The sequence below is a fragment of the Manacus candei genome, unplaced genomic scaffold, assembly GCF_025592945.1.
Source record: "Manacus candei isolate 608988 ecotype Guabito, Panama unplaced genomic scaffold, ASM2559294v1 h1tg000049l, whole genome shotgun sequence".
Classification (NCBI taxonomy): Eukaryota; Metazoa; Chordata; class Aves; order Passeriformes; family Pipridae; genus Manacus; species Manacus candei.
In genome coordinates this window covers 14,198,618-14,221,793 of record NW_026138097.1, presented here as the reverse complement: position 1 = coordinate 14,221,793, position 23,176 = coordinate 14,198,618, and the positions used below count along the sequence as shown (strand labels likewise).

The window sequence follows — 23,176 nt, the reverse complement described above, 5'->3', positions numbered from 1 at the left end:
AGGTAAAAATAACAAATTGTCTTTATACAGTATTATCAACTAGTAAAAAATTTGCTGCTTGTCTTTACATTTCTTCAGTGTCCTGCAAATGTTAAAAAACAAAATAAAAGTACTGTCATTAGAAAAAGTTCAACCTCTCAGACAAATAACATCTGCTAACAAGATGTCCCTGCGTTGCAGATGGGCACCCACTTCCAAAGTACGATTGTAAAATCTGTGTATATTGGCGAGTTAATGAAAATGTGGTCTTCTGTGTGTTTAAACTTCAATGGGGATCACTTGAAATTATACAGGTTTCCATCTGATGAAACAATGTGGTTTCATCATGTTGTTCTTGCTGTGTTCCAGAGTGAAATGTTTTTATGTGTCTGAAGAAAGCGAGAAATAAAAATGCATGCACTGTGTTAGATACCAGAAAGAAAGGTCTGAGCTATAACAGACTCAAATTTGTCCAGTCTTTTACTCGCCCACAACTCATCACTAGCAATGAAAGTAGCTTACATCATCAACCTCTTTAATTTAAAAAGACAGGATTAAAAGGCCGACTCATGTCCCTGAGTTCTCATCCTAGGGCAGCTAGGCAACCTTCAGAGTCCCCAGAGGACCTCTGAGGGCCCCTCCAGGGCTGCTGAACATGAAGGACATCTGTAGCTCAGCAGCCTTCTGCATTTGGAGGAGTACCCTGTGGACAACTCACAAAATGGATTTCATAGAATCACAGCATACCAGGTTGGAAGGGACCTCAAGGATCGTCTGGTCTAGTCTTTCTTGGCAAAAGCACTGTCTAGACAAGAAGGTGCAGCACTCTGTCCAGCTGAATCTTAGAAGTGTCCAGTCTTGAGGAATCCAACACTTCCCTGGGAAATTATTCCAATGGTTGATTGTTCTCACTGTAAAAAATTTTCCTCTTGTATATAATTGGAATCTCCCCAGGAATAGCTTGTACCCATGACCCCTACTGACTTCTTGTAAAAAGGGAGTCTCCATCTTCTTTGTAACCACTGGAACACAGGGATAACATTTCTCTGATTTGCCCTCTGATGTAGGCATGCCTCTTATATTGGCTTCAAGAAAGAAAAGAAAACTACTTCTTTCTCCTCTGCTGGAGAATGATGTGAATTTATTCCGAAAAGATTCTTCTGCACAGGGTCCTGCAGACAAAAGGGCAGCCAGGCTGAACCCCCTGGGTAATATCTGCACCCTGGCTCTTGGTCAGTGGGAGATGAAGGAAATATCACCTGATGTTCCTGAAAAAATGACCTAAAGGGATACCTATCTCTAGGCTAGCCTCCACTCTGAGGATTTCTCTAAATGTCTCAGAAATATTGACATATGAATGCCATCAGTGTACAAACACAAGTCCACTTTACACGCAACAACAGGCCAGGGGCATGTTGTAAGCTTTCCTCACCACCGAACACCCCATTTGCTCTGGGATGTCACAGGAGAACAGTCAGTCCATGGCTCTGGTTTTCTCTGGACACAGAAGGTCACCCTGTGGTCAGATCTATATGTCCCCTCATATTGTACAGTCACTTTTGAACCTGTTGTGTGTTCAGCCAAGCCAAGAGGTAGAATAAGTGTCCCTGTAAGTTTTATGAAAAGAGGTGGACAAAAAGATACAAGAACTTACTGGTGCCAACTGAAGCTAATGAGATCTGTCTCAGACAGCAGAGGATCCACATAGAGGGGAGCTTTTGGAAACTGTTTTAGCAAGAACTTTACTGCACACTGGAGCAGATTGTCCAGAGAGGTTGTGGAGTCTCCCTCACTAGAAATATTCAAGAACTCCCTGGATGCAATCCCGTGCAATGTGCTCTAGGTTGGCTCTGCTTGAAGAGGGAGGTTGGACCAAATGACCCACTGTGGTCCCTTCCAACTTTACCCATCCTGTGATTCTGTGAAACCAGGCTTTGTTATTTCCAGTGCTCGTGAAACAACTTTTTTAATCATGTTTTTTATTCATACAGGATTTCTATGCAAGAAATGAACACTAAAGCAACCCTTCTTTTGCAATATCTTTATATAATCCTCAGAATGGATTATTGTATTATTTAATGCACTCACATTCAACAGTTTTGGATCCTACTTGTAATATCTCCCCATCAGTCTGGAGACTTGTAGCTTTTTAACTCTGGCTGTTGTTAATTCATCAGGTATCTGTTCTAAATACTGAGATTTACCAGACAGCAAAGCTATCCACAAACAAGGATGCAGGGGGGAACAGTGTTTTTAAACAGTATTATTTTCATCATCTTTATTAGCATTATCATCACAGAGAAGATCCAACAGCACCAAACCCATATTACGTATAAGTATAGGAAGTGAGCATACCACAAAATACTGATAACATAATGGCCTAAGTTGCCCTTGTAGTGCCCCACTCCTCTTCAGAAGGAGAAAATGTTCTAACGCAGAAAGCAAAAAGGCAGCAGAATGCTTTTCCCTGACTATTAGGTCCTGGTATCCCACAATGTTTGAAAGAATTTTCTGGGCAAGAGGGATGGAGCTGAAGATCAGCTCATCCTTGTGAGATAATTCCCAGGCAGTTTGGGAATGTCTTCACCCAAAATACTTAGTAAAATGTGCATGGCCAGAACCGGTGGCATCTTCTTACTCTATAACAATTGTGGGGTTATTTTTTACAAAATATGGGGAAGAGATAGATGTGTGCCCTGAATAAATCACAATACCAGTCTTGAAATAGAAAATATAATGAGCTCCACAGTCTTTTCAGGTACACCCACTTTCTTTTTTGTAGATCACTGAACCCTCAAAAAGAGTTAGTTTTAACCCTCTGCCGGCACTCAACTGGCAAGCCCAGCAGAACATTATGCATTGCCTCAGGCACAAGAGTCCCTTGAGGTAAGGCAATTTTTATCCACGGAAAGCTCAGCAAAAGTATTCAAATAGCACAGACCTGCTCAATGGAGAACCTCGCTCTTTGCCTGCAAGGCTTTTGGGAGACATGGCTAACTGGGTGAGTGAGAGTTACCTCATTCCTGATATGGGAAAGATTTGCTAATAAGTGGGAACCAACGAGAGTTACGTGGTGGTAGCAACGTGATTCCTTGACAGGCTTGAACAGGTCCCTCCCTGGCACACATGCCCTGGTCAGTAGGGAATGGCTTACTCACTGCAGCCTCGAGCAGCACATAAACCATGAGTGTCTACCTTCCCACTCTCCCACCCAGGCCCTGAATTGGGCAGAACTGTTGCCCTCAGGAACATCCCTAATGTGAGGCTTATGAGGGAACCAATCAAGACAACAATACAGCATAACAGCTGTATTGGCAGCTGACCAAAGATTTAAGTGGCCTTTTAAGGAGCTGCAGAGATGTCACCTTTCAGCATTCCACTTTTGGCATGAAACCAGACCTGCTGACATTGCTGAAGCTGATCAGCAGCATTTGAGCACCAGGGCTGGCCTGTGCTCCACCTAGCAAGGCGGCAAGGTATAACTGCTCTCAGCCACTACCATCTTGAAACTGCAAGGCATTGGAAAATGTTCTCTCAGATGACTCCTTCTTAAATGTATTGTCATTTGCTGGAAATGCTTTAATGAGGGGTTTTCCCCACAGTGTTCTGCTATATTCTAGCTTTTACCAGTTTGGCAGTTCTGGGTATTCTGTAAGGCTTTCTGTAAAAGTTGCAACCAGCTATAATTTCAAGCAAAGGTTTTGGTAATCCACCCCACCTTTTGGACAGACCTTCTTCTGGGGCTCTGTGGGCAGCTGAGGGGAGGCACTGGGGGAGGCTGTCAGCACCCACCCACAGGCTGCTGAACCAGAGCTCTGCAGGACAGTGCCTGTCTGTAAGGTGCTGTTGTGGGTTTCTCACCAGATAAGTGGATTATTACCCTGGCTTGCAGCTGCTCCACAAAAATAGGTCAGCCTCAGGAATAAGCTTTGCCTTCCCCTATTTGGCATCAGAAGCATCCGAGAGGAAAAGGGGCTGCTTGCAGGATCCTTGACCTGGGACCATTAAACTCCTGAACAATGGGTTGTTGCTGTCAGTGTCTCCTAAAGAGGGAAATGTTCTTAAAGTCAGCACCTGTGGTTTTCATTGCATTAGATTTAGGAATGTGTCCCATTGTGGCGGGATATTTTCTGCATCTATACTTGCTCAGCCTCTGCTGAATTCATTCTGCTCTGAGCAAGGGAGACATTTGTTGGTCATTCATGGGTAGCACTTTGTTTATAGGACACCTGCCCCCCATCCACCTGCGCCTCCCGTCTGTTTTTTGGATGGAAACTCTCATGCTGAGGAAGCGTGAGGGTAGCACTTATGCCAGATGTGCCAAAATGGGATTGAGAGGAGTAGAGCCTGAACATGGCCTTACCTTCTTCACATTTGGCAAAGGTGACTCTGAAGCAAAGGAAGAACCTCAAGCAGGCTGGGAGGAGACTGTTTTGGCCCACACTGCCCAGCCATGTGGGTTGCAGTACATCATGCCTGCTCCGTGCAGGAGACAGCATACTGAAAAAGCTATTGCCCCATTTTCTTCTTGTTTTTTTTCCATCCAATAACACAGTAACTGCAGCTAACATCCCACCACCAACCACCTCCGATCTCTCCTTGCCCACCACATACTTGTGCCTTGAAAGTGTGCTTAGCACAGATTTTGAAGGGGGGTTGCAGGTTGAAGTACAAGGGAGCTGCACTGTAACATCATCAATGATAACTTTAGATCTAAGCATCATGTCATCCATGCCTACCATCAGAAAAAAAAAAAAAAAAGGAAAAAAAAACTCAAACTGTAGAACTGGCAAGAAGAACAAAACAAAGTACTGAAATCAAGGATATGCAACTTAGCTTTGATATGAAGATTTCTTCATCCCTCATGCCCTTTTCATGCCATTATAACTCAGCTGATGACTTTGCAGCACAGAAAGCTTGCAAAGTTTTAATTACTGCCTTTATGTTTTTTACTTCGTTCCGCTGCCAATCTGGATTATGGTTAAAATCACTGAAGAATACTGGGATAAAAGCCTTTACCTGTTATATTTAATATGACTGGAGAAAGTCTTACAGGAAACATTCTTCCTGTAGGAATTCCAGATCGAGGAATTAGAGTAATTTCGCTTTTTTGGATGGTATACCTAAATTAACCCTTTTTGCACATTTAGCTCCCACAGGCACTTATGCAGTAAGGGCCTCATTGTCAGCTGGTATAAACTGGCTTAAGTCCATGAATTTTTTAAGGAGCTAATACAGTTTTCCTCAGCTCAAACTCCATCCCTTGAATGCTCACCCCACATATCTGAGCTGCTCTGTGTGAAGGGAGAGGCTCTGCACACCCTTTTCCCCAGTGAAACCATACAGGAGGCAGACACTGTGAAGAGCATCCCTCTCTGCCCATCATGCAGTGGCAGGTCTACAGATATCTATCATCGGGGTCTGCAAATTAATTTGCCTCTTGCAGGAGAACATGTGCTGCCGAGGCTACCGCATGCGACAGTTTCTGGAGCGTCACGGCAGATTTAGAGCAGGCTTTGCTGAGTTCCCATTTCCATGTCCCAGTAACCACATGCTGGGGACTGTGGGAGAACTGCAGGTGACTGACCCCAAAGACTGCGGCAGAAATTCGCCCCCAAAGGCTGGCAGCTGAGCGAGGCCCGAGTCCAGCTGGAGCAAGCAGACGAAGGAGGGAGGACGGGCTGCAGCAGCCTTGGGAAGCATGCCATGGTCGGCAGCATGCCGAACAGGTTGCTCCCAATGAAAGTGCTCCACCACTGGATTGAGGCGGCGGATGAATTAATTGTGCCATTTCAATGACATTCTGCTGGAGCTTAAATGTATTAGTAACTGTTCATCCCCGAAACAGCTTTTTCCTCCCACACGAGGGGGAAAAATATCCATCTGAATTTTTTAGATTATGTGACAGGCTTGCAAACTCTTGTTAACTTTATCATTTGGGATATGGATTAGACTGCAGCACATTAATTTATCAGGAAGTAAGAGCTGCCTGTTCATCTCTTTTCTGTTATGACATCTGCAGAGAAAGTACGATGGGAGCCAGACAGACAGTGAATAATAGACTAGAATATGAAGTTTAGAGGGGGGAAAATGGCAGGGTTTGCTGCGGATATAATTGAACCCATTAAGCAAAAAATAAAAAAAACAGTCAGTGGTCCTTTAGCAGATATTGCTCTTAATGAAATTGCAGATAATGAAACCTGCCAGTTAAAAGTGATATCAAGTCACATTTATTAAGGATGGCACTGCAAAAGTCAAGCAAAACCTAATCCTGCAATTGAAGACATTTTGCTGGAGTCCCCAGGACTTTGAAGACACCACCCACTTGCTCCTCACCTCTTCAGCCCCCCGTGGAGAGGTCACACACACATACGTGCATGCTTTGCCTCCCCTGGAGCACACAGGGTTCTCTCCCACTCTTCACCTTCAGTCCTGCATGTCAGACCTGCTGCAGGGCCACAGGGCCAACATGATGGGAAAGGTGAAGGCCTGTGACTTGTAGGCCAAAAGAATGCATGAAACATTAAAGAGCGCCTTGCCAGCATTCTAAATTTTTAATACAAACTCTCCAGCTTTGCAGAAAACATATTCTCATTGTCATTTTAATCCCCCCTTGGACTCTGAGTCCTCCAATTATGTGAACGGCGACATGAGAACAATTACATGGCACAAAAAGTGTGAGGCTTAGGTGCTTGAGTTTGGCCCCTTAACACCAATGGTCAAATCTATTTACATTATCTATATTTAATGTGTAAGGGTCAGCGTCCATGAACTTCTAGACTGAACTTGCCAAGTCACGACAGTTTGGTAAGAATATCACCTCACAGTAATTTATTATGTTTTATTTTAGTACTTTATGCTAAAGACAAATCAGCTACAGGGCATAGGTCTCTCTGCCTCTGTGGGTGCCAGCTCCCCAGGGACAAGATCTGCTGTCCCAAATCCTTCAGGATTTCACTCCTCATAAAGGTATGCTTGTGTATGCCTGGACACAGTAAAATTCAGCACATGCATCTAAAAACGGTCCACCAACATCTAGTCAAAATAAATTCAACTAATTCATTTTGAAGGTGTTCTCAGGCACTTTTTAATTCATATTATGTAAACAATCCCAGCAGCAACCTTTTTCCTTTGTTCCTATTAATTCACTGGGTGTGTGCGTGCACAAGAGGCAAAGATTTATGTCAGCAGTATTCATGTAGTCTCCTTGTAACCTTTTTGGTTTCCCCCTTTCTATTTGTACAAGGTATCCCTGGCCTAGCCCAGATGCAGAACAATGCCACATGGAAACAAAGGAATGGCCGGGTGCGGGATCAGGGCATTGCTCTGCCACTCCCTGTCCCCATCCCTGCCAGTGGCTAAGACCAGCTGCCTCAGAGGGCAGTGCAAGAAACTCCCAAGGAACCATCATGGGATGATCTGTCCATAGGAGAAGTATTTTTTTACTCCTCACCAGTTAGCTGCTTCCCAACACCATGAAGCCTGAGAGTTTACATCCCTTATAGCTTTTTTAATCTGGTCTCATGTAGCTCTCGTTATCCATACAAACACCTAGCCCATTATGGAACCCACTAATCTTTTGGGCTCAGTGGTGTTTTGTGGCAGTAAATTCCCAGGATTAACTAAGTGTCATCTAAAAATATTTCCTTATCAGTTTCTAATCTTTTTTTCCTCTTGTGCTTCCTTACTGAGTGACTCTTACTCATGAATTTTAAAAAACTGGCTGAGATCATCTTTGTTAACATTTCTAGTATTTCTCATTGTCCACCCAATTTCCCTCCTTTTACTTATATCATCCCTGAACAGATGCAGGAGGGCCCTTTTGGCCTCTTGTGAGGAGCATGCTCCAGGACTAGGTCATGCTCCTTTTTTATGTATAATACATCCAGTTCACTCATACAGCCTAACCCCAATAGCCTCAAAAAGTTCACACTGCTATAAAAAATAGACCGGACAGCCTTCAAACACAAAGGCCCACCAAAGACAGATCACTGTACATTTCGGGTTGATGAGCTCAAACCCTTCAGAAGCAACAAGTTTTCAGAGAACTTGCAAAGGCATCAGCCAGAAAGGTAAAACCATCTATGCCCATCCATAAATCCAATGGGCTGGTTCACCCAGCTTTCCTTTGGTCATGCAGCCTCACTGGGCCGTGTAATTGCCGCCTTATTGGAGAGATATGAGCCTGCCCATCGAACAGATGCAAGTTTCCCCTGCTCTCATTCAGCTGGGAACCCGCTCAGCAAAGCAGAAATAAATCACAGGGAACTTGCTGTCATTTCTCCACCTTCCCGCACACCCTCCGCCGCTGCCGCCTGACTGGCTTGAGCTGGCATAGTTTTTAAATGAAATCTGTGAGATTGGCATCAACAGCCTTGCCTAATTTTTAGCTAATACCTTGGTGAGTTCTGCATTCGCATCTGGCCGGTGCCGTCACGCTGAGCCTGATGATAACAGGCTGCTGCTCTTTCCGAGCAGGAAGCTGGAGTACCGCTACCGACAGCCTAAACAGAGGCTTGTTCCAAGCACAACAGCACAGCGCAGCCAGTGAAGGGTCTGAAGCGCAGGACTTCTCCCAAGGCATAAAAAACAGAGAGAGAAGGGGGGGGGGGGAGGGGGAGAGAGAGGGGGAGAGAGAGAGAAATGTGTTAACTGTGCTAACAGTGCCAAGTAATATGCTTCGTTAAAAATTTAATCACCTGCAAGTGCAAAACAAGTGCAAAGCAATCATGTTGTAATTAGCACAGCAATTAACACCTCCCTTTTCGATAGCACATGCATCCTAGGAAGTGCATGATTGCAAGTGTTTATGCTGCTGACAGACTAAGTTCCTATAGAGAGGAAAAAATTGCTTAAATAGATTTTTTTTTTCCCCTCGTCTTTTTGGCATTTGGGCTGTTATGTGTCCATGAAACCCCAGCACCAGCTGCCATGTTGGTTTTGTGTGAGTGCTGCTCCAGTGCATAGCATAACTAACAACTACAGCTTGAACTGGAACCTCCTGAAAGATGGCTGCAAGCCTCTAGAGCCCCACTGCGAAACAAAGATGTAAGTATTAAAATTACAAGATGATTTTTTGCAGACTAACACTTCCCAAAGGGGAAGCACCAAGCCTGCACTGAGATTGTAGGTTTGGGGATGCTACAGCAAAGGAGAACAGGACAAACTAGAGCTGTGACTTCAGGAGGGGTCTGCAGCTAAAATATGCCAAGCTCCATAGTACTGACATCTCTCTTTGATGTGTCCTCCCATTCAACAGCCAGTTCTCCACAAAGGCTGTGCTGGAAGCAATTTGATTTAGTTTGATACACTGGTAGATGCAGAGTTGCCTTGGGAAAACACCCTGCCACCAGCCATGTCCATGCAACCACTGCTCCTTTACCCACACATCAGGGTGTCCATGCTTGCCTGCTTGTCTATAATCTCCTGATCCTTGTCACCCCTAGAAAACCTGGAGTTTGACCGTCCCACTCATGGTCCTGTCCCTCTCCTAGGACTCGTTGCCAGTTTCCTTGTGACACCACATGAGGAAGGAAAACTGACTCTCAGCATTAGCTTAGAGAAGTTATATAGACTTAAATACTCACATACATCCCATACAATGCTCTTATTTAGAGGCTGTTCAGCTTTAATAAATGGACTGTGTTTGTAATGGCATTCTTTCAGAAACTCAGTGGATCTCATTGTTGCTCAGTTACAGACAAAGAGCTGGTCTGCCAGTTTGGTATCCAAAAGCTGAGCACCAAAAGGTAAAAGCCATCTTTGGAAACATAAACCATGAGGCCAGTCTTGATGTTCCTTCCCTCCCAGACACTGATATTGTTGAAAAGTATTTTCATCACATAGTTCAATATTGGGATTCCCATTTGCCAAGTTAAAAGCCACGAACAACATTACCATCAGGTCTGAGTCAAACAAATAACTCTGCAATAACTGCAGCTCCTGAAAAAGTTACTTCCTTGCTGCATGTCCTCAGAAATTCACACTTTCCACACCATTAATTCCATGAATTAGGACAAAATTGAAGCACAAATTCAGCAATTACCGTAGAGACAAGTAGCAGGCAAGTGAAAATGAAGCTGGGAAAGAGCCATGGTACCTTTGCTATCCCAATGTATTTTGCTATTTCTTGAGCTGCTTCTGAACCGAGACAGAAGCAAAGTCATCATAGCTGCTTAACTATAATTTCAGCACTATTTCTGACAACACTGGGGCCCTATGTTCATTCCTTTCCCTCCAGGAAATTGACCTGTGATTCACTACAGACCTTTGGGTTTCCCAATTGTATTTTATTTGAGGTTTTGTTTCCAGCTCCCACTGGCCTACTTGCACTGTTTTCTGCCTCCAGTGAGCACTTCCTTGGAGCCAAAGGTCTTGGAGTTGGTTTCATCCGCCTCTCTGTTAGGAGGTAAGCACATATTTGTGGCTTTTTGGCACAGTCTCCACACTACCTTTCTCTTATTCAGATTAAACATAAACCTGCCCAATCCTCCTGAATGCAGTTCAAACATCCTGGGTTTAATGCTTTCCATTGGCAGTGATGGGTACTTACCTCTAGCACACATTTTATATTATTTTTATAAGTCTCTAATATGATGTGGACTGTAGAGTCCTGAAGTGCATACCTCAGGTCTGCCTGGCGCTGTGTTGGAGAGGGGTGAAAAGAGTCTCTCGGGATCTGCATTTAAAGAGCTGCCACCACCTTTGTGAGAGGTTTGGAGTGATTTCCCTTCCTCTGCTGGAGTTCACCTTCTCAAAGGCATACTGCTAAATCATCCCTGCCAGAGATGACTTACCCTCAAGGCTCATAAAAGTACTTCTGAAGAGCAGTCGTGTTTGTACTTGAAATGCACTGAAATAAGCCACGTGTGAGTGTTGGGGGGATGGGGATGATCTTGAGGAGAATACCCCTGAAATACCAGCCCAGGGTCCTCATCTCAGTTGACAGCACAATTCCAATGACAGAAATACAACATCATGTGTAATTATATATAAACAGGGCTTGTTTTTCAAGAAGAAGATCTTGTACAATGTGCAGTCAACACCTACACTAATAAAGCATGGTTGGATTCTGTGGTGCCAAGTCCCTTTCTGTCACTAAAATGGGTTCCATGAAGTCAAGGTAAAGAAGTTTGTGCGAGTTGCTTTTTAAAGGGTTTGCAACACAGCAGAAAGTTTAAGTAATGGCAGCCCCTGTTCTCTTAAAACCAAGAAATGTTGATAGTTATCACCAATTAAAGGCTTGGAAAACCACTGGGGGTAAGTAGAACCTTGCACTCATAGGAAACCACAAGTTAGTGTAACTGTACAAAAGCTAATGGTTCAACATATATGCAAACTACATCAGAAAATTCTCATCCTGGGAACAAGCAAAACAGTCTGTGCTCATGGGAGGCAAACACAGGGTGGGGAAATCCTCTCATGGACAAGGGCCACAGCAGAGAAAAATGTCTGGGAAAGGCTAGTGGGCCCACTACTTGCCAGCAGCTGTTGGCAGGGAGATGTTACTGGATCCCATGGCAGCTGCGTGTTTGGCTCTGAATGAAGAAGATGGAGGGGCAGTTAGAGGGACAGACTGGGACCTGTGATCTGCTCAATGACATGATCATCAGGAAACTGCCTGACCAGGAATTGCTACATGAAGTACTGAATCACTCATCTCTTAATAGCTTTGTTTGAGTAAAAAAAAAAAAAAAAAGCCATAAAGAAAAGTATGGTTTTATAAAGTAGGAACAGTACAGACTACAGCCCTGGACTAACCTCCTGTGACTACTTCCTCACAAGACAGCTCCTTATAAGACAGAAGGAGTCCTCAAACAAATCCTTACAAACAGATGTAACACCGTGGATCTACGAAATGGATGTAGCACCATGGTCAGGCTTCACCAGCAGGATTCAGTTGTATCCAATGCCCTTGCTTCCTGAACTGTCCAACCATGTCAAAAGCACCACTATGTCCCTCGAGGATGACTTGGTCATACTTCTCAGTGTCATGTTGTAGAGATTTGCTCCTGGCCTTCAGAGAGGTGAATGTGGGTGGTGAAAATTCACAGGGGGTTATATAGCTTTTCAATTAACGAGGCATACGCCTTAAAAATAACAGATGAGATGGGAAGGAAAGTACCAAAGCAGTGAAAGGAGATAGGAAAACAAAAGTACCTAAACAACAGGTACAAAAGGCTTGGGAGGTATTTAGGGAGGCTAAAAACCTGCTTCATTGACGTATAGAGCAAATTTTACAGGGGTTTGTGTGCTAGGATCATGATTAAGATCTCAAAGTCTGTGGCTTGGCTCCCTCTTGGAGTTTGGAGGGAGTAAGACCCCCACCCCTCACTAGTAACCCACCTAAACTTGACAGACACTACTCTCCCACAACTGGGGAAGATAACCTTTCTCACTGATATTTCTGAGTCTGGAATGAAAGAGAGTGAAAAACCCAGAGAAAGAAAAAAAAGTCTGCATTCCCACTCATTTTGCATATCCAGGTTCCCAGGCACCCATCCCTTTTTTACTAAAGGGGGGAAGAAATATATTTAATAAAGACCTGGCAGGATTATGATGAAATAATGAGTAGGATGAGACCATGTTACATAAATTGGCAAGGCTCCAGCTTGTAAATGATTAAAACAAAAGAAAAAGGGAGTTTCCACGAAGACTAACGTAAAAAGCATTTTATAATCAAAAGGCCTGAAACTATGGGGGCTGATGGGAATGTCTAGCAAAACAAGCCTGTTCTGAAGCTTCCAGATGATACATGGAAACTTAATCAGCTCATCTCAGTCAACCTTAAATCAAAGAAAAGACTGATTAGAGGTTCAAAGGGAAAAGTGGTTTTGTGGCTCGAGAACCAGAGTGGGACACTTTCCTGATTCTGCCACAGATTTCCTTTGAGATCTTGGGTAAGTCACTTACTTGTGTGATATTAAATTTCACTGCTATTGGGTACAGTAGTTTGCCTTATATGCATATTACGATTTGTCCCTGGAAGTGGACTATTACATTCTTTTGCCCGGCTCTTTACACCTACACATACCATCCACACAGCACTGTTGTTGACAAGCAGACCTTCAAATTTCCCTCAACAATTTTTTCCTCTGGAAAATGTGGAGAAGCCCCATATACCTTTATAGCAGTGTTGTCATACTGAATTAGTGGATAATATTTCTAAAGATCTTTGAGTAGATAACATTATGGAAGTGAACGAATTCTCTGTAATTTACTGCTATGAGATTAACAGTAAGTGTTTTCCTCTCAGGTAGACACCAAAAAAAAAAAAAAAAAAAAAAGGAAGCAGCTTAAATGGTTGCAGTCTCGCTGCAGTTACAAAAAGCATCCCTTTGCAATTGTCCAATAACTCTTGCTTCTTGTTTACCCAAAGCCAAAATTCAGTGACATTAAAACTGAGAATTATAACATCAAGAGAGAGACAGATTTAATTTGTGTTGTAAAAGAAAATTTGTTACTCAAAATCAAATGCTAATTGGCTCCAGCTTTTTAAACTGTGCAAGCTAAGAGGCTGTGGAGAACATACAGGTCTTCAAGGGGAGTTTGCTAACCAGATGCAGTTAGAGTCCAACATTACTGTCTTTTTATCTTCCAGGTTCACAAGTGTATGTGTGTGTGTGTGTGCGCGCACATTTCTGTAAGTCTGTTCTTCTGTACACTGAAAATTCAGATGAAAGTCAAAAACAGGAAAGTTAGATCAGGGAATGAAGACTTCTTTATACTGCTTCCAAGCTCTGCCCTGATGCATTGTGTAACCTTGGGCAAGTCATTTAACTTGTCTTGCTCATCCATCAGATAGAAAGATGATGCTTATCTGTTGCATGAAAATGAGTTAATTGCTGTTTGCCAACTGCTTTCATCTCTTTGGATGAATCAGATTGAGGCCATATATGTGAGTGTATATAATTTTGCATGTGTGTTTTTATTTGGTGCTTGCTTATGTCTTGGAGCATAGCTTCTTCAGGTCAACACTGGTTATCTGCTTGGCAGAGAGCCTCTATTGTACATTTCTGATGTAATGCAAATCACAGCAATGAGAAAGACATAAGTGAAAGGTATTACACTTATCATCATCATTAGCTGCTGCTGTTGTTGTTATTGCTGTTGTTGTTATTATTATTATTATTATTATAGTCTCACACTTGGATGCAGAGATAGGACCACTTTAAAAAATATGGCCCCAAGAAAGAAGTCTTCTGTTCTTGGGAATAAGTATCTAAAAGTAAAAGGAATGGGAGAGGCATGGGCCTGGAGCTGCCTTTACACAAATGTGTTGATGTAAAGTTTCCCAGGGGCATCACCAAATCTCTAAATTTGTTTATTTATAGGCTTTGCCGCTCAGGAACTGACCTATGCAAGTGCTTGGCCAGTGGGTGGTTCTCACCAAAACAATAAATCTCCTCCCTCAGGGAGGAGTCATAGCACTCAGGACTTGCTTGATTTTTGGAAACACAAGGAAATTGGTGTGAGAGACTCAGAGAGCAATAATAATGAGAAATGAGAAATTCTCTAAACCAGAGACACAGCTCTTGAAAGAAGTCCAAGGGCTGCACAGCTCTTAGGAACAAAGTCTGTTTCTTAACCATCAGTGGATGCACTATGGACTGTACCTTGTCTGTGACACATGGAGCTGACACTGCTGTTGAAGGATGTGGAGTTGCCTACAGAGGCCAAAGGGGTCACCATTGCTTTGGGAAGCGGGGCTGGATCGAGCAGCAGATGACAGCAATTTGAAAGGGTTTGAAAGGTATGATATTTAAATATACATGAGTGTTAATTATAAAATCTTGTCATTCTTTTATGCAGGGCACACCACCATCAGAGAGTTTCTTCAAAAGAGGCCAGGTTCTCCAGTCCTGTCTGACACATGGCCTCGCTACCCGTGCTGATACCTTTGTTGGGTGTTAACAGTCTCCCTTGCCTGTCTGGAGCTCTGAAATTCCAGAAGCAGCTTTAGCCTAGTAACAATTCCCATCAGAAAGGGATTCAATGAATAAAAGGGCTAAAATCTGGATTTGCTGGTATCTCATTCTCTACCCCAAGTACCAGGTTTTCCTTTCTTTGGGGTGAAATCTCCCAGTTTACATCTGAGTTTGAAAGCACTGCAGAGATGTCCCTCCCCACGAGCGGGCTGCAAAGCTTTGAAACATCTGCTCTTTCAATCTCATGGACAACACCACCACAGCATCCTCCATACCATGTCTGGACTCATTCCCAGGCCCCATGGTTCTGCCATACCTCTTTGCCTTGGAGAAACACACATTTTCTACCCAGTGGCTCTTCTAGTTCCTCCTTCCGTGGAACAGAAAGAATGGGGAAGATCTTATCCAGGCTTTCCATGCGTGGTTGAATTTTGCCCGTAAGGACTTGTTTTTACTCATCCCACACTTTCGTCACACTAAGTATGAAAGATCTAATAGTCTGGGATGCAAATGCTGTTAAAGTGTTAACTTGTGTGATTTTTTATTATAGATTGCAGTGCTTGTCATTATTTAAGTTAGATTGGTTATCTCATTTTGTTGTTTCACTCTACTTGCTTTACTTGCTATTTATTAGTAACTTATATAAAGACTATGATTAAATTAATAGGTTTTAGAATGTAAATTAGTTTCCAGTAGTATTTATTAGATACATCTACAGATAGGGTTTAAATAAAAACACAGCCTGAAATCGGAATTACAGTGCATTCTAAACTTAATGGGTGGCATGGACCTAACCTGCTGTTTGTTAAGTTTGCGTATCTGGAAGAACTCTCTTTAGTCCACCTCTGAAAACCACTAAGAGTAGATGTTGGGGCAAATTAATTTTTTTTTTCTTTTTTACAGGGGCCTAACTTTGTTCAGATATGAACATGCAGCTTGCAGTGAAGTGATCAACTTTTGTGGCCTAAAAAGGGCTTACTAATTTTTGTAAAGGCTCCACAGAAATGCTAAAGAAAAACTTTCAGCACAAGTTAAGAAATTCAAAGGACAGCAGCAGAAGATACTGGTTGCAATGGGATACAATAATTCAAAAGAGGCCCTCTCCCATGCTTCCTGTGCCTCCAAATGCCCTTTTTCTTGTTAGTATGTTTTGCTCTTGCTCTTTTTTTGTAAAAGATGATTATTAACTGATTGTATCTCACATGCACTTCAGTCTAAACTATTTTGTGGCAGCAAGAAGGTCCATAATATTAAAAGAGGTGATTGCCACAGGTGAAGGGCACCTGCATATTTCCATGTTTCCATGTTATTAGAGGTAGCGATTCTTGACTGCATGGAGCTCTTGAAAACCACACTCATCTGGCTCTTCATGCTGGAAGACATCAGGAAGAAGCAGTCTTCCCAAAGCATCTTGCAATTAATCTCTGTTACTGGTATGATACCAGGTCTATTGGGATTTCAAGAAGGATCATCCTGGCCTGCCATACAGGACCCCATTCTCCACAGAATAAGTTCATGAGTTCACGTGCAACTAATGACATTGAACCAAAAACTCTGAAATCTCCCTTGTACTGCTTTCCTCATGGGGAACCAAGTCCTTGCTCTAGACTCCCTGCCACCCTTGTCCTTCTGCACAGCCACATGTGCCCAGATGGTTTTAGCTTCACAGCCCATTCTGCTCCTTTAAAAGCAATTACCAGGGGAATGCTGGTGATGCAAACTTGTTTAAACCTGAGCATACAGTCAAGTCAGCTCTGTAATTAATTGCCTCATCACTGCAGTCATCTTTCAGGAATGCTGCGCTGCTGGTTCAGGATCGAGTAAAAAAGGGCCAGATCCCCAGCAGAGATCCCCCAAAGTGAACGAACTCATGAAGCTCCACAGCAGGTCAGGTCTGACCCCCAGAGATGGAGAGACATCATCGGCCCACTAACAACCCAGCATGCAGAAGGTGTGCCTTGAGATCCCCCAGTGCACCACTGGTTTTGTCCTGGGGAAAGGATTTGTTTCCCTGAGGCATGACCTTTGCAGTCACCCTCCCCCCAGGGGTGCTGCATCATGACAGGACTGCTTTCCACTCAGTCAGGTGCTTCAGAGCACTCCAGGGCTCACACCCATCCCTGACATGGGAAGGAGAGACAGTAAGCAACGAATTCACTAGCAGCATGTGAGAGCTAATGAAAAGAGCATGGAATTGAAAAACGTGTCATTGGAGGCCTGCCTAAAGACACGTACAGATGATGCGGAGGGATGGTGGCATTAACTTCTCCCTCATACACCTACAGCAGGAACTAATGAAAGTGAAGCTGGCTGAAGCCATAAAACTCCAATTACAATTATCTTCTTTCTACTCTCATCTAAATGCACCATGGGTGAGCATGTTCAGAAGGTGGTTTTAACCACACACTTTCTTCTTGACTCTGGGCTCTCCTATGTATGTAAGGGAGGAAGAGGAAAAACAGGAGCACCAGCTTCTCAAAGAGTGATAAGAAAGTGAAGAGAGGAGAAGAAAGAAGAAAACTAGTAAGTGAGCAAACATAGGCTGAAGTGCCTACAAGGAGAGAGCAGAGAGTAATGATGACAGAGGGTAGCAAACTGAGAAGCAACCTGTACAACTTCATGGCCATCTCTTCAGTCTTTGTACCTCTTAGAAGGCTGCTGTCCGTTATGGAGGAAAAGAAGGTTGAAAGATAGATAGCTATTTTAGAGAAGAACTACTGTTAATATTTGTGGATACTTTTTAATTGCTAGTTACTCCAATGAAATAACTACATAGAGGAAAAGACCAGGGTCTAAATTCTAGGCAAGATGAATGATGTGACTAGCATAAACTTCAGCATGAGTCCTGTGCACAGAGTAGCCCAGGATGTGTAACAGCCTTCATCCCTACTTCTGCCAGCAACCAACGCAGCCCATAGATTTGATGCCTCTAGTGAAAAGAAGACATCTTTACATGGATTTCTGGGCAGACTTTCCACTGCTGGAGGAAAATGGTGTGTTTTTGCCAGTTCTCCTACACAGCTGTCAGCTAGTGCAGAGACACTGGCTCACAGTCCCTCTCCCACACTGTCAAGCAGCTCTTCTGCTGGATTCTGGGGGAATTCTAGCACAAGGAGATAGAAAGGGCAATCAATGCCTATGATAAGATACACTCCAGCAAACTGTTTATAATTTTTCTCACTGGGTTGCAGATGACCTAATAGGCTCTTTTCCCATCTCTAATTTCTATGAATCTGCAATCCTATTATTTATATTATATCTTGAGGGTTTCTTCAAGAGTAAATGGTGTAATTATACCCTGCACCATAACATTTCAGGTTCTGGTGTAATAGGACTAAATATGCAATTATGTGGTTAGTAAATGTAACAGTACAAAACTCAAAATCTCTATCCATGTACTGTAGCTTCGTAAGAAGAATTAGTTTCCTCTTCTGTACACAGCAGATGTAATGTAATTATTGCTAACTGAAATGTATCACCAGACATTCATATGATACCAACAAAAAATGCCCCTCCAGCCAATTCTCCATTCAAATGTGAAAATGAGAGAAATATCACAATTCTATCTTATCAGTGAAATCTAGGCACATATATTTGATACTCTGCGTATAAAATCAATACTTTCCAGGCTTATAGATACATTGAACCCACAAAGAATATACATCCATATGCAAAGGGAAGGATCAGATTCACCTCTGGTGTTAGTCCAGCAACTTCAGCTGAATTACAAATCAGCAGAAGGCAGTCCATCATCCAACTTGTGTGGATTACCATTGGAAGAAATAAAACTGGCCTCCAACATTTATACCACACCGTGTGACAAAAAGAAAACAACATGAAAGGAACCACAGCCCTGTGGTTAAGGAGCTAATCCTGGGCTTGAGAGATATGGTTTCTACTCAGAGGTTTGCCACAAGTTTCACAGGAGAAGGAGAAGGAGGAGGAGGAGGAGGGAGAAGGAGAAGGAGAAGGAGAAGGAGAAGGAGAAGGAGAAGGAGAAGGAGAAGGAGAAGGAGAAGGAGAAGGAGAAGGAGAAGGAGAAGGAGAAGGAGAAGGAGAAGGAGAAGGAGAAGGAGAAGGAGAAGGAGAAGGAGAAGGAGAAGGAGAAGGAGAAGGAGAAGGAGAAGGAGAAGGAGAAGGAGAAGGAGAAGGAGAAGGAGGAGACCTTTACTGTGGGCCTTGACTGCAAGAGGACATGTTACCAGTAAAAAGTGTGATTTTGCACAGGCTACATCTACCTAGTACAAACGCCCTTTAATTTCCACTTAAACCCGAACATGAAATGGGCCTAGCTGTACCAGGGGAAAGCCCCTTCACTGAATAATAATAATGCTAGTTTTAAAAAATTATTTGAAGGCTCGTGACAGCTCTAGCTTTAGAAATCACACCTGGCTTGGGATTCCCATTCACTTGAGTAAGACAGCTACCTGCTTGTTGAATGTGTACAGTGGGAACCCTCTAGACAGGGCCTGCAGCTGCAAAATCAGGCAGTGAAGTTGGAGTCACCACTGAGCCATGTGTCCCCTTGTAACAGCCCCATTGCCTCTTGGTGGAGGGGTGACTTCTCACAAGGTGCATCAGGCCCAATATGACAGAACCTAAAGAAGCACAAATGTTGTTTTTCCTGTAGAAACTGTACTTCAATTATCCAAGTGTGAAAAATGATGACACTTCAAAGGAGTGTTTTATTGCTAAGCAAATATCCATCAAGTTTTCAGCTGCTACTGACACTGAGCTAAATACATCCCTCTGTAAATATATGCTTACTTCATCACATATATGTTAGACCTACACCTAACTGAGAGTAAAAGCCTGTCAAACATTACCCACCACACATTACACATTGTCCCAGCAAGACACATTTTCTGTACACTAGTCCCAATTTACAGCGATATCATAACATTGAGCTGTGGGCATGAAAGGAGACAGTCACAGTGGAAGTGTCAGTCATGTTAGATGCATCAGGAGGATATTAAACCTGTGTGAATCTTGTATGTCACACTTAAACATGAATGGCCCTTTTTCAGATTTTGTCCCTGGCAATTAAAACTACCATATCCCTGGCAATTAAAACTACCACAGCCTTTCTCAAAATGTCCTCTTCAATGAAATCAGACTCCCAGGGGCATGGGACCCCTTCTTTTCATATTCAGATCCTGGACACAAGGAAGTGTGTGCTCATATTAAGAGATGTTAGTAGCCTCAGCATTGCATATTACTTTGCTCCCTGGAAGAAATCTGCACCATTCACCAGAGGTGCCCAGGCACTATACTCCCTAAGCCTGAAGACCATAACAGAGCTCTGAACTCTGTTGTGTTCTACTTTTGTCTAAATGTCTTTGCAACCTTCCCATTTACTACAGGAGAATAAATTACATACCATCCCCATTGCTAAGGGACAATTTGGTGCCTGAATGTCTTACAGAACTGTGCAGTTCTTTCTTGCCTTCTCTACAGTCAGTCATGGCTTCCACATCATATGACTGAACTATTAAGATAAAAATTGCCATGATGTTCTGCAGTAATGTGCAGTTGCTTCACTTGGAGCTGAAACAGTTGATCATATTCTCTCACCCTATATTTGTGTCATGCTATTGGCACTGGAAGAATCAGCTTTGTAGTCACAATTATATGAGAACTAAGTAAACTGCAGAAATTTGTAAACTGTTGCATTGCTAAATTAAATGCTGTTTTAACTAACAGTTAATAGTGTTTACTGCTGTGTAATAGTAATTTTCATTTTTTACTGTATCTAATGACTTTCTGATGACTCAAATTCTCTGTAGGGATACCAAATCATTACATTAAGGATGAGTGATTTTAGTATGCAATGACTGATCAGTACAATAATATGTAGACTCATGCTTCAGCTAGTAAATTAAATCATTTACACCAGAGTGTTTGTCAACCAGAAGAGTTCTATTACATTGCTGCATTATAATGTAGAGTCTGCTCAAAATAAAACTGTGCCTATATTAGATCTGTGCCACTTTACAAACAAAACCCTTAAGGAGCAAGGATTTAGCATATAGTAAGGCCATGGAGAAGGACCACTTTTCACACAGAGTGGATAAATCCAGAAATTTTGTCATTCATTTGGAAAAGTACCGCAGCAACATACAGTTATAAGCATACTAGTTGCATTAAGGACACAAATATTACTTGAACACTTCATTTGGTACTAATGAGATCTGTGAAAGTGAAAATGGTCACAGCCAGAGTTTGTGGACTTTCAGATAAACATAGAGTTGAGCCAGATTCACGACTTGATGTGATCACTACATCATCCCACGATATGAAGAATAAAAGGGCAAAATAAAAGGACTTTGGGATGCAAACACTCAACAGGTCTGCTGAAAGTGAGTGTTACAATGTCACTTTGGTGAATAGTTCATCTTGATCGTATTGTAAGAAATTAGATCAATTCTTTGCTTGGGATAGGACTTAAATAGGACTTAAATTGCAACATCTAAGAATAGGACTCAAAATGAAACATCTCCTGACATTTAGCAGTTTCCTAGTAAAGGTTTTGGTTTGAGCCCAATAATTAGTTTGATGTCAAAATCTTCAGAAGAGCTGAGAAGATGCTTTAGTGTTTTACGTGCTTGTTTTAGTGTTTTGTTTGAGACACCAAAGGTCCTGATCTCCAGTAACATGAAAGCATCAGAGTTTCCATTCATTGTAATTTAAACAGAAGGTTCCTTATTATTTGGAAAATATCAGACCCCAATGTCTCAAGGTTATCTTCCAAGGCCACACTCCAGTGCTAATCTATTGACTGCATTGACTTTGACCCAGACACGCTCATGTAAACATATGCAATGAATCAGAAACCCAGTTTCCATCAACACATAATTAGGCCATACAGAAAATACCTATGTTTCCTTGGACAAATTTTTCCTGTTGTTTTGAGACACATCCTGAGACACATACAGAATAAAGCCTTGGAGGACGGTAAAAGATGCTTCATCATGTTTGCTGATGTGGCAGCTTTACTGTCAGAGAAGGACTCTGAGCTTCTCATAATGGGACAGAGTCGTGACAGGGAGAACGACTTGTTTTGTGAGCATACTTAAACCCACATGAATATATTTCTTTTCAGGAACTTAATGACTCATTCAATTTTTACCCTTGGGATATCCAGAGTCACAAAAACAGTGGTATTTTGACTTGTGAAATCTTCATAGTAAAAATGTTTTCTGTGCTACTGTGTAAGAATTAGGTTTCTCTGGCAATAGCTAAAAAGTCAAGTTATCATAACTAGTTTACTACTTGGCATACGTCACTGAGAGGCACTTAATGGATGAGATTTGAAACAAGTTAACAGTCTTCAGTGGTGCCTCAACACCTAATTCAAGGGGGCATCTCCTGTGCAGAGCATGAGCCCACATCATAGCCTTACATGACACATTTAAGTACAACATACACTTTCTCCTCAGCAAGATCCTCCACATAAGCCAGCTCAATCAAGATCAGTCCCTCAAATTTTTTGTTGTTGTCATTTGCTTTAGCAGCCTTTAAAAAAAAAAAAAAGGCACAGCAAATGCTTTTGATCTTTTTGTTTAAAATGTAAGAGGATTAAAATATCCTAATAATCTGGAGGTTTTCCAGCTTGTAGATAGGCACTGAGATTTAATTTTTGCACAGAAATCAAATATTAGCAAGGGGAACATGAACAAATACAAAAAGACTGTTCATCTGGCCAACATCTGGTTTGATGGGGCCATTATTTCAACAAGTACTTATAGGCAGTTTTTTGTTGTTGTTGCTTCCTCCCAGAGCAGCAACAAACTAGTAGTAGAGATTAAAATTTCCATATCATTCCCACACACAGAGTCATGTTGTACAAGTCGCCCAGAACTCCTAATACTTCCCTTTCCCTTTTTTCATTTAGCTTAAACAAAAAAAAAAAAAACTATTACAATTAAATACATGGGAGGGAAAAGTGAGAGTAGCAGTTAAAATTGCTACTTTCCAGTACATTCTTGCATGGCAAGTTATGACTATTTATTATGCATGGTTAATGAAAGAGCTAGAATGCAAACCTAAAAGCCCTTCCTCCAGGTTTAGACTGGGAGGTGAAATCAGTCATCTTAAGACTCAGTGGCTCTCAGTTCCACAAATGCACACATATTTGGAAGTTCAAGGTGTCTCGCTCATGATGGGCCTATTGATCTCCACCCAGAAAGGTGTGTCCTTTCTTTCCCCATCAGAAGAGAGGCATTCTTTCTAGAAACATTTAAATGCACATACAGCATTTATTGCTGTAC

The 23,176-nt window shown here is 42.4% G+C and overlaps 1 long non-coding RNA gene across 3 annotated transcripts in view; it reads right to left on the bottom strand.

Annotated features, from left to right (window-relative positions):
* Nucleotides 1–10,255: 10,255 nt before the first annotated feature.
* Nucleotides 10,256–23,176, bottom strand: part of LOC127476398 (uncharacterized) — a 42,376-nt gene continuing 29,455 nt past the window's right edge. For all 3 annotated transcript variants that reach the window (XR_007906588.1, XR_007906586.1, XR_007906587.1), the window contains one exon: nt 10,256–10,377. This is a non-coding gene — a long non-coding RNA (uncharacterized LOC127476398). The remainder of the gene's footprint in view (nt 10,378–23,176) is intronic.